Raw genomic sequence first — 10,000 nt, forward strand, 5'->3', positions numbered from 1 at the left:
ATTCACCGAAACGTTTTTAAGTACTCTGTATTCACCAAAAATTTTAAAGTACTCTGTACTCACTGAAATGTTTTTAAGTACTCTATATTCACTGAAACGTTTTTAAGTACTCTGCACACACCAAAGCATTTTTAAGTACTCTGTATTCACCGAAACGTTTTTAAGCATTGTAGCTTGGGAAACGTTTTTAAGTACTCTGTATTCACCGAAACGATTTTAAGTATTCTGTAATCACCAAAACGTTTTTAGGTACTCCCTATTCACCGAAACGTTTTTGAGTATTGCAGCTTTGGAAACATTTTAAAGTACGCTGTATCCACCAAAACATTTTTAAGTACCATGTATTCGTCAAAACATTTTTAAAGTACTCTGTATTCACCGTAACGTTTTTAAGCATTGCAGTTTGGGAAACATTTTTAAGTACTCTGTCGTCACCGAAACGTTTTTGAGTATTCTGTATTCACCGAAACGATTTTAAGTATTCTGTATTCACCGAAACGATTTTAAGTACTCTCGATTCACGAAAACGTTTTTAGGTATTCTGCATTCACCGAAACGTGTTTAGGTACTCTGTATTCACTGAAACGTTTCTAAGTACTCTGTATTCGCCAAAACATTCTAAAGTACTCTGTATTCACCGAAACATTTTGAAATACTCTGTATTCACCAAAACGTTTATAAGTTCTATATTCACCAAAACGTTTTTAAGTACTTTGTATGTACCAAAACATTTTACAGTACTCTGTATTCACCGAAATGTTTTGAAGTATTGCAGCTTGGGAAACGTTTTTAAGTACTCTGCACTCACGAAAACGTTTCTAAGTATTCTGTATTTACCGAAACGTTTCTAAGTACTCTGTATTCGCCAAAATATTCTACACTACTCTGTATTCACCGAAACATTTTAAAGTACTCTGTATTCACCAAAACGTTTTTAAGTACTCTGTATGTAGCAAAAACATTCTAAAGTACTCTGTATTCACCAAAACATTCTAAAGTACTCTGTATGTACCAAAACATTTTTAAGTACTCTGCATTCACCAAAACGTTTATAAGTACTCTGTATGTACCAAAACATTTTAAAGTACCCTATATTCACCAAAACGTTTCTAAGTCCCCTGTATTCACCGCATAAAAAGCGACTCTCCCACATCGCATTACGAGACTTACATCCTGCACGATCTTTCCCTCCCCATTTAAGTGCCTGCATTTATAATGGCCTAAATGCCGCAGGCTCACTCGAGAGCATAATGGCCTAGGCACCTCGCAGTCTTAATCCAGTCGGGCGTGTTGGATGACTGGGTGTTGCGTTGTTAGTGGGTGGTGAAGTTTTTAAGGGGAATTAATTATTTATAATTTCTAACGTTGTATATTATGTATTTATGATGCAAGTTTCATTATTGTGTTTTTCATTAGGTGTTAGTATTCGTTATTTTATATTATGTATATATATGTATATATATATATATATATATATATATATATATATATATATATATATATATATATATATATGTATACATACATATGTATGTATATACATAAATATAAACATATATATATATATATATATATATATATATATATATATACATAAATATATAAATATGTATAAATATATAAATATATAAATATATAAACATAATTATATATATATATATATATATATATATATATATATATATATATATATATATATATATATATATATATATATATATATATATATATATATACATATATATATATATACATACACAACCACAAATGCAGCTGTTTCTAGTCCACTGGAGGACTAAGGACTCAGATATGTATGTATGTACTTGTATATATATGCATAAACGCATACATATACAGTATATACAATATATATATATATATATATATATATATATATATATATATATATATATATATATATATATATATATATATATATATATATGCATATATACATATACTCTTCTGTTCACCCGACTTCATATTTACGTCAATAATATTGTAATAAATCATTTGCTATGTAGCGAAATCCTTTAAAAATAATTTTCTTTTTTAATTTATTTTGAACATCATCTATTATCTGCAGTTAATGGTAATATTTACAACTCCAATTTGCTAAGTTATAATTTCAGCTTTTCCCACTGCTTCTCCCAAACTCTGTCCCGTCACCTTTCCATGCCAGCATGAATGAAACATACAGAATAATACCTTGAAGGAACGACTACACGACTCAAGAACCAGTTACAAACTTTGATCTACGCTCGAATGCAACCAGCTAGAGGAGAAATCTTGTTTACCTCACCGTAATGAACCAAAGCCACCGTGTTTCAGATGCAAGGCGCAGTTCATTTCCTAATCTGAAATGCTGATTGTCAGCAGAGTCTTATTCAGCGGATGTCAAGCTCCCATTTCCTTCGATGAAGAGACAGGCGTTTACATAAGGTTCGTTTCCTCTCGAATGTTATTGGCGGATTTTGATGGCGAAGGGGGACGTGAGACAAGAGGGATGTCAGACAAGATTTTGAGTAGGGATTTAGTATTGGTTTAGTCTGGTGGGGATCAAGTTTTGGGGAATAATAATAATAATAATAATAATAATAATAATAATAATAATAATAATAATAATAATAATAATAATAATAATAATAATAATAATAATAATAATAATAATAATAATATTATTATTATTATTATTATTATTATTATTATTATTATTATTATTATTATTATTATTTGCTGAGCTACAGCCCTATTTAGAAGAGCAGGATGCTATAAACCCAGGAGCTTCAACTAATAATAATAATAATAATAATAATAATAATAATAATAATAATAATAATAATAATAATAATAACACTACTACTACTACTACTACTACTACTACTACTACTACTACTACTACTACTACTAATAATAATAATAATGAAACCGCCAAGAAACCAACGTATCAGAGTTTTGACTCACATCGACTATGAACAAAGTTCGAAAAACCTTTTATTCAAACAATTTTCTGCAGAGAACCTTCCCTAGGTCATCGTTGAAAGCGCCTCCTGAAGATGAAGCATCACCTTTGAAAACTATATATCACAGAAGCGAGAGGTTCCCCGATAAAGCAAGAATAATGACCGAGATAGAAAAGGCGTTTCTCTGCCCACTTTTCTTTTTTTATTGGACGTCATAAATCTATGATGGCGGTCATCTACATGACATTGATAATGAGTTTCTCTCTCTCTCTCTCTCTCTCTCTCTCTCTCTCTCTCTCTCTCTCTCTCTCTCTCTCTCTCTCTCTCTCTCTCTCTCTCTCGTTATTATTTAGGAACTCGAACTAAGTAGATTTATTTTAATCTTCCCTATATAATAAAGAGCAAGTGTCTGGTAATATATATATATATATATATATATATATATATATATATATATATATATATATATATATACATATATATATATATATATATATATATATATATATATATATATATATATATATATATATACATACATATATACATATACATTATATATATATATATATATATATATATATATATATATATATATATATATATATATATATATATATGTATATATACATATACATATACATACAGTATATATATATATATATATATATATATATATATATATATATATATATATATATATATATATATACATATATTTGCATATGTATACATATATATGTACATATACATAAATATGTATATATATATATATATATATATATATATATATATATATATACATATATTTGCATATGTATACATATATATGTACATATACATAAATATGTATATATATATATATATATATATATATATATATATATATATATATATATATATATATATACATATATATTCTATATATATGTAAACATATCATAATATACATATATATTCTATATATATGTAAACATATCATATATATGTTATATATATATATATATATATATATATATATATATATATATAGAGTAGTCATACCCTAGTGATAGAGGGTACCCCGAGAGGTATACTCGAAAACCTTACTCTCCCACAAATTGCCGAACCAGCGGGTTGTAGTTAGGAAAGGGGAAGGCGGTGGGAAGGGTTGGAGCTGTATGTGTGAATGTATGTGCGTGTGTGTGTATCTATCTAAATATCAAGCTGTAATTTTTAATGGGTCACGTACGCTAGTACATGATAATGTTTTATATTTGCAAACAACACACAAGAAATTAACCTAACCAAACTAAGTTGAAATATAATAAAAATAATGTTTTAGAATTATCAGTGTCTGTGATTGTAGCTTTCAACTGTCTTAAATAGTTAAATAAGAACTTAACATTCTATTTCCATATACTTCATACACCTATCTCTCCACCCATTACAAGTGATACTTAACAATCATTCAATCAGCCAACCACCTTTTACTATATTAGAAAATACGATAATATATCTCCATATGAAAGATAATAATAGCAGTATGTTACAGCCATTGATATTTGGAGATTTTACAAATCAAATTAATTAAAAAACGATTAAAGTAATTTTCCTGATTAGATATCATTGTTTCCAATGGTGAAATTGAATACGGTATTATTATTATTATTATTATTATTATTATTATTATTATTATTATTATTATTATTATTATTATTATAACCTAAGCTATAACCCTAGCTAGAAAAGGAAGATGCTATTAGCCCCAGGACTCCAACAGGGAAAAATAGCCCAGTGAGGAAAGGAAACAAGGAAATAAACTACAAGAGAAGTAATAAACAATCAAAATAGAATATTTCAAGAACAGTAACAACATTGAATGATCTATCTAGTCAGTTAGGCTAGTCTGTATTAACTCCATATATATTTTTCTGAATAGAAATAAATATTTTTATAGACTTAGTGAAAAGGGTGATGTAATTAAAAATGGCACCAATGTTTGCTAATTTGTTTTCTTCAATAAACAAATTATCAACACAAATTCATATGAATATAACTCTCACAGCCCTTCGTGTATTATCATACTTTTATACTAATTATTTAAGCATATAGCAGGCAGGCTACATCACCCAAAGGCTGGGAGCACACTAGCGACTCTGTGGCGCCACAAAGCCACAGCATTGCGTGACGGGGACGTGGTCTCCCATAGGTTTCCATTGCTTTTAAAGCCACGCCACGCCTGTGGCGGGGATGAGCAACAGAGAGCCACAGTCGCTAGTTTGCACGGCAAAACTTGAAAACAATGGAAACCTATGGGAAACCACATCACCGCCACACGATGCTGTGGCTTTGTGGCGCCACAGAGTCACAGTCCCTTGCCACAGTCGCTAGTTTGCACGGCAAAACTTGAAAACAATGGAAACCTATGGGAGACCACGTCCCCGCCACACGATGCTGTGGCTTTGTGGCGCCACAGAGTCGCTAGTGTGCTCCCGGCCTAACCCAGTTAGAAGGAAAATAGAAGACAAAAATGAAAAACTATAGTCAATTTTCTTTAGCGAGGCAGATTTGCACCGACTCGCAGCGGTGCCCCTTTAGCTCGGAAAAGTTTCCTGATCGCTGATTGGTTGGACAAGATGATTCTAACCAATCAGCGATCAGGAAACTTTTCCGAGCTAAAAGGGCACCGCTGTGAGTCGGTGCAAATGCGCCTCATTAAAAGAAATTGACTATAGAAAAGCACTCAGAGTACAGGTTTCAGCGATGGCAGCTTATTTCTCGAAACCGGCTTGCCTTTCCCAGAATCAATTTAGATTGTAGCGTATTTGAAGCCTGTGTGAAAACCATGTGCGAACTTGGGGTTAAGGTTAGGGTTAATTCGTTCGACCTTTCGCTCGACCTTGACCTTTGACCTAGGACTTTCAACATTGAATCCCTTCCACGTCTCAACATAAAAACTTATCTCTGCGAGTTTCACTGCTCTACGAGTAAAATTGTGTAACCAGGAAGTTGTTCACAAACAAACAAACAGACTGATGGATAAACAGCGACGAAAACGTAACCTCCTTCCAACTTCGTTGATAGGGGTAAAAATGTATAAACTTACCAGAAATACTTGATATTTCTTTTTCATACTTCCCACCCCATCACGGCTGTCAGTCAAAAAGCTGTACTTGTAATAGCTGTCATAATTATGTCTACACCAACAACAACAACAACATCAACAGTAAATGCAACCGTTTCTAGTCCACTGCAGAACAAAGGCCTCAGATATGTCAATTCGTGTTTGGGGTTTGGCCAGTTTTCATCAGCACGCTGGCCATTTCAGATTGGTGATGGTGGGAGACTTTTGTATGATCTAAAGCTGTATTCGTACTAACTGTCTTAATTATGCCTACAACAACAAAAACAACAACAACAACAAAAACAACAACCGTTTCTAGTCCACTGCAGGACGAAGGCCTCACATATGTCAATTCATGTCTGGGGTTTGGCCAGTTTTTATCACCACCCTGGCCAATGTGGATTGGTGAGGGTGGGAGGCTTTTGTCTGATCGATGACAGCAAACCAACCTAGTATGGGTGTCCCTGACTAGTACAGCATTGCTGATCATGACGGTGCGCAAACCCTTTCACCACGTTAAGGTATCCCCACTCAGAAAGGGAAGTATGTCTGCATTGATGTCAAATATGTAAATAAAATATCTAATTCTAGTGGAAGAAACATATTTCCTTTTCTAGCAATAGAGACAATGAATACAGACCTATAAATACTCAAATAATTGATATACTAAGAGCATAATGGGAAATACACAAACAGTACTATGCTTACCTTAATATAACTAGCCACAGATCATGAGATACACACTCATAGTATAGCAATTGCAGTAATCAAACCACATTTAAATTACGCAAAATCACTTAAAATCACATAAATCACTTAAGATGACTTGTTATCACTTATAATTAATGGGAATTAAATATTTGTGGTAATCCTTCTAGCAGGACGGTTAGTAATTGCACAAATCAAATCACATTTAAATTACGCAAAATCACTTGAAATCACATAAATCACTTAAGATGACTTGGTATCACTTATATGGAAATTAGAGATTTGTGCTATTCCTTCTCGCAAGACGGTCGTGTTGGAACTGAGAGCTGTTGTTTCCCGAAACAAAACGTCAGGTGATCTGGAAGACATAAATAGTATATAGAGGCTACGCAGTCATAAATATTCATTGAATTCACAGCATATAGCCACACTTAGTAGCAGAACATTTGAATTCTTAACTCGTTCCGTTCAGTTTCTTGGCGTAGGAGGTTCGAGAAATCATTTAACTAGTGTTTTCAGGTCGACCAGAATTAAGATGTCTGAACTACGATTAGTAAAGAGATGAATTTCACGATCAACTAAGATGGCAAATCGTTACTCTTCTAATTACTTTACTTTGATGGCTGCTTTTCCGGTCACATACAGCAGGGGAACATCACTCTCTACAGGACCTCCGCTGTCGTTTTACCTTGTTCGTTCAGAGTATTTAACGTTTCATAGCTCGTATTGTTCATTTACTGTTAAATCGTCACTGTCAAAAGATTCATGAAATAAGAGTCTTCAGTTTCCTCTTGAAAGCCTTAATGTCTTCAATCATTCGAAGGTTTCGTGGGAGCTTATTATATAGTCTCGGGGCCGCATATTTATAAGGCTCTGGAGCCCAAAGTAGGCATATATCTAGTAATGATGACATTTCATGCAATGAATAACCTCATGTAATTATGTTTCATCTATACACTGCTGTGTACAATTAAAATGTTGGATATCTGTATTACATGTAATGTGGCTAATGTTTCATTTGTGATTAAATACATTTATTATGATATAACGGAAGGCAATAAATACAGTATTTGTATCTATGTATTTTTGCATGAATGGAAATATCGGTGCAAAAACCTCTGCAAGATATGAAAATTTACATTCACTTTTGTTACCTGCTACCTATTTTGCTGTGAACATTCCTTTCTCTATTCGTCTTATTAATGCCTCGAGCTAAGAAAGTGGACATCAAACTTCTTTAAAAACAAAGAAAAGCTAAAAGCTCTCGTCTTCTTATTTAATGACTCAAGCTAAGAAAATAGACATCAAACTTCTTTAGAAACAAAGAAAAGCTAAAAGCTCTATTCGTCTTATCTAATGCCCCGAGCTAAGAAAGTAGATATCAAACTTTCTTTAGAAACATAGAGAAGAGTTAGAAGCCACAACCTATAAGAACTCATTTCTGTTGCTAATTCAAAAGACAAGAGAGGTGAAACTACCCAATTACCGACGGGGTAGTTACGAGCCCATTGACTGGTTACCGGGGATGGAACTTAAGAAGGAAGATTTGCTCGTTTAAATACTTTAAAGAGTCAAAGGACATCTCGAAAACGGAGGAAAATAATCCTGGTGGTGTAGGAAGGATCGAGGAGCAAGAAAAATCTTGAAAATCAATCGAGTCTTATAGGAATATCGTTTGAATTTGTTTGCGGCAAATAGGGAAAGAGTTACCCCTGCACTAATTAAATTACACTGGCTACCGGTAAAAGCGAGAATTGAATACAAGCTACTCTTACTAACGTTTAAGATACTGAACCAAAATGAACCAAAATATCTAAAAGAATGCCTGAATAAACTAGAACCAGAAACAAATGTTAACACAAGACACATGAGTGACAAACATAGGCTATCTGAACCAAGAACAAATAGTAAATTTGGTGAAAGGGCTTTTAGCTACTGTGCGCCTAGACATTATAATAAACTGCCAACTGAAATGAAGGACCTAAAGGGAGCAATTGAGTTCAAGAAGAAACTAAAGACATTACTTTTCACAAGATCATATGATTTGGAAGATGCTACAATCAAAGAATTGTATAAGTTATAATGAAAATGTTTCGTTAGATGATTAATATGGACCCGCCCGAGAAGTAGTTCACTCGACTTCAGTGGAGGGTTGGATTTAAACCCAAAACAAGTAAACAAGTAAATATCAAACAGGAGACTAATTTGTATATAGGCATCTTAGTATATGTAGACTTCAAATTTTGAGAAAATTATAAAGATTAATTTTCTTTAAATGTATCATCAGTTTTCCTTATATCAAGAGAGAGCATATTATATAACTTCAAAAGTCCAAACTTGCAGCGAATGTTTTTATGTTGAACAGGCTGTCATAAGTCTCTCTTTATAATTCATATAAGCAAGATCTATTTCATTGTTGTTACTGTTCTTAAGTATTATATACTAATTGTTCATAACTTCACTTGCAGTTCATTTATTTTTTATTTTATTTCCTCATTGGGATATTTTTCCCGGTTAGAGCCGTTGGGTTTATAGCATCCTGCTTTTTCAACTAGGGTTGTAGCTTAGCTCATAATAATGATAATAATAATAATAATAATAATAATAATAATAATGATAATAATAATAATGATGATAATAATAAAAAAATAAATAAAACAACAACAACAATAATAATAATAATAATAATAATAATAATAATAATAACAACAACAGCTACAACAATAATAATAATAATAATAATAATAATAATAATGAGGAACGAAAAGATTTCAGTGCTCAAAAAAATAAAGAAAAAAAGTTTGCTTGAAATCCAATAAAATAAAAACAGAAGAAACGAGGGAGGGCTCGAAATTCAATTCAACTTTATTACTATTCCACCATGAATATTGTGTCAATGGATCAAGGTTTAATTGGGCGTAGCTGGTCACAGGTAGGATTAATGTATTCAAAGCTTGGAGATCAATAAATATGCTTTGAATCCATTGCTTAATACGAAAACAATTTAGATTGGGCGGCTATTACATTACGCTGATGAGGGTTTTAAATGATATTTGTGTATGTTGGTTTTCACTTTGAAAGCCCATGGTGATAATTTCTTGGTCTGGTTAATAGCTCGATTGACCTATGTTGTGAATACTTATGGGATTCCAGATGAGTTGTGTGATCGATGTTTGTAAAGATTACAGAGGTGATAGGAGTGTGAAGACGAGATGGTGTGGAC

General features: G+C 32.2%; 1 protein-coding gene across 1 annotated transcript in view; it reads right to left on the reverse strand.

Moving 5' to 3' along the window:
• Positions 1–7,050, reverse strand: part of LOC137646138 (cingulin-like) — a 194,055-nt gene extending 187,005 nt beyond the window's left edge. The window contains exon 1 of the mRNA XM_068379345.1: positions 6,778–7,050. The gene's annotated coding sequence lies outside the window, so the exon portion shown is untranslated. The remainder of the gene's footprint in view (positions 1–6,777) is intronic.
• Between the last annotated feature and the right edge of the window lie 2,950 nt (positions 7,051–10,000).

This window comes from Palaemon carinicauda, chromosome 8, assembly GCF_036898095.1.
Source record: "Palaemon carinicauda isolate YSFRI2023 chromosome 8, ASM3689809v2, whole genome shotgun sequence".
Lineage (NCBI taxonomy): Eukaryota > Metazoa > Arthropoda > Malacostraca > Decapoda > Palaemonidae > Palaemon > Palaemon carinicauda.